At 64.8% G+C, this 5,039-nt stretch overlaps 1 non-coding gene across 1 annotated transcript; it reads right to left on the bottom strand.

Annotated features, from left to right (window-relative positions):
- Positions 1-3,745: 3,745 nt before the first annotated feature.
- LOC139603572 (5.8S ribosomal RNA) lies at positions 3,746-3,898 on the bottom strand. The gene has a single exon (XR_011683729.1). It is a non-coding gene; the product is annotated as a 5.8S ribosomal RNA (ribosomal RNA).
- Positions 3,899-5,039: the final 1,141 nt, after the last annotated feature.

The raw sequence follows: 5,039 nt of genomic DNA, 5'->3' as shown, positions 1-5,039 counted from the left end.
GGTGATGTCCAGATGTCTCTATTGTTCCCTTCCCAGCAGCTGGTCCTCCCGGCTGGGAGTTTGATGTTTCTTTTGGTTGGGAAGCATCGATCCTCTCCTGGTTTCTAACCAGTGGATGTGCCAATCTTTTGTGTTGTCCTAGGCCAATTTTAGTCATAAAATCTCTACCGCATACCTCACATATCCACTCTCCCACTGGAGGCCCCGCATCCTTCGGACCCTTGCACTTTGCAAAATGACAAACAGTACTGTGATGGTTAAAATTCTCCCTCCCACACTAGGCACACCGAAAGCACACCCTCTTCCTCCCGTGAGACCCCTTAAGGTGTTCAATTAGGGCCAACATCGAGTTGACCTGGGTACCAAAGCAAGGACATGGTGGATTTTTGTCAGGAACAGTCACCTTCACGATGTCATCCGGTGCTTGTTCACTGTGGACCTCAGGCACTGGAGGCAATGCCTCTGGTGTACCCTCTTCCCCCTTCCCACTGCCTCCCTTCTCAAGTACATTCTGATCATCGTCCTTAGGGGGACTAGGATTTAAGTCGTCCCCCTCACTCAGTTGTGGTGTAGGCTGTTCATACACCTCAGGAAACCCGTTCAACATCCCCCATTAACAGAAAAATGAACCACCCCCTGTACATGCTCCTGCAGATCTGACCTATACAGTTCTAAAGAAAAATTCACCAGCAAGCCCAATTCATTTTCTGTCAATTTGGTGGTTGTAGATGTTACAAAATCATCTCGGGAGGTCTGAGTGCCCACCGATACCCTAGTAAGGTGTAACGACCGCCCCCATTTTCCTCCTCCGAGGAACGGATTTGGATTTGGAATAGCCGAGTCATGACCGGATTCAACATCGGGAATGGATTGGGTGGTCAGCCCACCTCCTAACCCGTCGCCCCTGTCCGACCGGGGGGCCAGGTTTCAGGTAGTAAGCCTAACGACTTAGACCGAGAAATTTGTTTCACCGAAATTTGGAAGGTACTGTTGGGCTGGTGAGTCCCAACGGCTCCCAGACTGGGGCAGAGATCGACTTAGTCACCCTGATAAGGGCTTACCAGCGGGACCACGAGGAGGTGCGATCTCTGCAGCTATGCCCAGTTGTAATTAGACCTTCTCCAGCCCTCATGCACATCATAATTAGATGACGACACATTTGGCAACCATTAAGAGAGTCATAGTTACTCCTGCCGTTTACCCGCGCTTCATTGAATTTCTTCACTTTGACATTCAGAGCACTGGGCAGAAATCACATCGCGTCAACACCCGCCTCAGGCCTTCACGATGCTTTGTTTTAATTAAACAGTCGGATTCCCCTGGTCCACACCAGTTCTAAGCCAGCTGCTAGGCACCGGCCGAGGCAGGGCGCCGGCCCAGGGGACCCCCCCTGGGGACCTTCCCCCACGCGAACCGCTCGGCCGACGCTGACCATGGCCGCGCGCGCACCGGCCGTGCGCTCTGGGGACCCCGCTGGTGGGAACCGACGGGGCGGTGGCGCGCGACGATGACGGCACCGGCTGCCGCTGGGGCTCCGGCCGCAGCAAGGTGGACGGCAGGCGGAGGCGGGGGCAGGCGGCGCCCGCCGCAGCAGGGGCGATCCATGGGAAGGGCCCAGCACGCGTCTAGAGTCGCCGCCACACGCGCGCCCCAGCGCCCGGGCGGGCCATGCGGAGCGCACTCGCCCACGCGCAGCACCTCGTCCAGGCGCGACACGCGCCCCGGGATCCCACCTCGGCCAGCACACGCCGGCCCTCACCTTCATTGCGCCGCGGGCTTTCAACGACGGCCCCCGACTCATGCATGTGCTAGACTCCTTGGTCCGTGTTTCAAGACGGGTCGGGTGGGTAGCCGACATCGCCACAGACCCCAGGCGCCCGAGTGAGGCCCATCAAGCTCGGCCTGGCAGTGCCGCGCGGTCGGGGTATTCTGAGGACAGTTCGCCCCGGTCGACTGCAGTGCCAGGGGCCGGCAGGCCCAGCCCCCGCATCCCCGCACGAAATGACGCGCTGCGAGGACACCGCCCCCGCCCCCCCCACCCCCGGAGGGAGAGGGGGGGAAAAAGACGCCCCCCACCCCGGTGCCACCAACGGGGGGGGGAGGAGGGCACGGCGGTGGTCCTCTCCCTCGGCCCCGGGATTCAGCAAGACCTGCTGCCCGGGGGCTGTAACACCCGCCACCGCTCGCGTGGCGCCGGGCAACCTGCCCGCCGGAGGCCTTCCCAGACGACCCGGAGCTGGGCGCGGCGCACCGCCGTGGAGGAAATGCGCCCGGCCAGGGCCGGCCAGCAACTGGGCGGGGCGGTCCCTGCACTGGCCCGCCCCCCCCGGCTCGCTCCCACGGACAGAGTTCGCTCCCACGGACGGAGGGGAGGCGGAGGCGAGGATCCGCCGAACCCGCGCCGTCCGACCGCAACTCGCCGGGTTGAATCCTCCAGGCAGAATGCGTGGGCCCCACCCATTTACCTCTTAATGGTTTCACGCCTTCTTGAACTCTCTCTTCAAAGTTCTTTTCAACTTTCCCTTACGGTACTTGTTGGCTATCGGTCTCATGCCGGTATTTAGCCTTAGATGGAGTTTACCACCTGCTTTGGGCTGCATTCCCAAGCAACCCGACTCCGAGAAGCCCCGGGCCCGGCACGCCGGGGGGCCGCTACCGGCCTCACACCGTCCACGGGCTGCGGCCTCGATCACAAGGACTTGGGTCCCCCAAGAGCGCCGCCGGGGAGGGGGGCTTCTGTACGCCACATGTCCCGCCCCACACCGCGGGGCGGGGATTCAGCGCTGGGCTTTTCCCTCTTCGCTCGCTGTGACTGAGGGAATCCTTGTTAGTTTCTTTTCCTCCGCTGACAAATATCCTTAAATTCAGCGGGTCGCGACGTCTGATCTGAGGTTGTAAGCCCAAAGCTCGGCCACGCCGCAGATGGGGGTATGCACGGAGATGGCCGCCTTGTCTCCCTCACCCGCTACGCCACCCGCCCCCCTCTTCTCCGCACTCCCGGAGGGAGCTGGAGAGAGAGAGCGCGAGCGAGCGATGAGGAGGTGGAGAGCCCCATCCCAGAGATGAGAACCAAAAAAGGGAGCGCGGCAGAGACGGCCCCGCATGGGAGGACCAGCCGGGTGGCGGCGCGCGTGACGGCCTCGGTGGGGAGAGAGAGAGGAGTGACGGCACCCCTCAGCGTGCCCTGAGACGGCGCCAGAGGAGGAGGGGGCGGGCGAAGGGAGGAGGGGGTCGGAACCCCCATCCCCGGCGCTCTCGCGCGCAGCAGCATGGCACGGTACCCACCTGCAGACAGCTGCCCGCGCTGGGGGGAGGCCAGGGGCGAGGCCCGCGCCTCGCCCGCGCCTCGCCCCCCCTTCTCGCCCTCCTCTCTCTTTATCTCGGCGGCGCATTTCGACGCCATCTCTCGCTGTCCCCAGGCCGCTGAGCCACCGCATCCGCGGCACGGTCCCGGCGAGGACGAGCTCCGCCCCAGCAGCTCGCTGCATTTAGGGGGACGAAGGCCCTGCGCGGTGACGACGACGACGATGACCGCGATGCCGACGCTGCCTACTGGGCCACAGGGAAGGGATCGAGGCCACCTAGGGAAACGTTTCCCTCGCCGAACCCCTGACCGCCTTCCCGCCGGGAACCGGCGGGACGCCACCGCTGCCACCGCTGCCGCCGCCCACCGCGGGCAACCGGCCTGCGAGGCAACCCCAGCCGCACTGCCAGGGTGGCCCCCGGACGGTGATTGATGGTCAAGTGATGCTTAGACAGGCGTAGCCCTGGGAGGAACCCGGGGCCGCAAGTGCGTTCGAAGTGTCGATGGTCAATGTGTCCTGCAATTCACATTAATTCTCACAGCTAGCTGCGTTCTTCATTGATGCACGAGCCGAGCGATCTACCGCTAAGAGTCGTCTGCCTTTCCGGCACCACTCACGCCGAGCGGCCCTTTTTTTTGTTACTCTGGCGCCAAGGACGCGTGGGCGTGTGCCTGGCTTCGACCATACGAGCACACAGAAATGGAAGGGGAAAAAAAAAACTGGAGACCCACACTCCGATGGCCAGCCCAGAGGTGGGGGAGCCCGCGCCCCCGACCGCCTCCCCCTGCGAGCGGAGACGCCGACCTCACAAACGCCGTCCTTCAAAGGTGGCCCAGGCGCAGGACGCGCTGGAACGCGGGAGGGCACGGCAGCCCGCCCGCTTCTTGCTTTGACGGGATGACATGCACAACACACATGGCTCGCAGCCGGGGGCGTGCAGCCATCTGCCCCTGCACACAGTGGCTCTCCCTCGGCCCCCGACGCCGCGGGCCTCACGGAGCGCCACCGCGCCGCTGTGCGGCCAGCTTTTCTCTTCCCCCACAGCACGGCCTTTCCCCCGGGCTCGAGATGGCACGCAACGACGACCAGCCCCCGCCAGTGCACCTCCCGCGGGACCGCTCCCCTGCCGGGCAGGCGAGCGACTGGCGGATGCACTCCGCTGCCAGCCCTGCAGGCGGGTGCCACCGAGACCGAAACCAGTGTCACCGGCGCCCGGGGCGGGCTGGACAGCAGACCCCGTCGCCGCTAGAGCTGCACTCCCAGGACCGCCACCGCTGCGTCGCACCGCCAGGACCCATTCCCTCGGGCACACGCCCAGCGGAAGGTGGTACGGCGCTGAGCCAGGGGGCAACGCCCGCTCTCCTCGTTTGCACGCGGAGACCGGGCGGGGAGAAGCGCCCCCATGGCTGCCCCGCACGCCTTCCTGCGGCCCACACGCGGCTGGGAAGGGCGATGGAGGACGCGACAAGCGGGGCCCAGGACGGGACCGCGGCCGGGCGATGGTGGGCGCCTTCTGGCTGACCATCCCCGCAGGGAGGGACACCCGTCGAGCGGCGCCGCCGCCGCCGCTCGGCATGGGGTCGCCCACGCTCGCGGGCCTTGGCTACTGGATGGCCCGCATAGCGCTCGCCCCCCATGAGCGGGCGGTTGAGCCAGGGGACGGCCGGCGGACGACGGTGTGGCCAGTGGGCGTTCGAGGAGAAAAGGCTGTCGAGGGGAGGAGAGGCACCAGAC

This window comes from Agelaius tricolor, unplaced genomic scaffold, assembly GCF_023055355.1.
Source record: "Agelaius tricolor isolate 1412-34295 unplaced genomic scaffold, bAgeTri1.0.p SCAF_39, whole genome shotgun sequence".
Classification (NCBI taxonomy): Eukaryota; Metazoa; Chordata; class Aves; order Passeriformes; family Icteridae; genus Agelaius; species Agelaius tricolor.
This window is presented reverse-complemented; position numbering and strand designations above follow the sequence as displayed.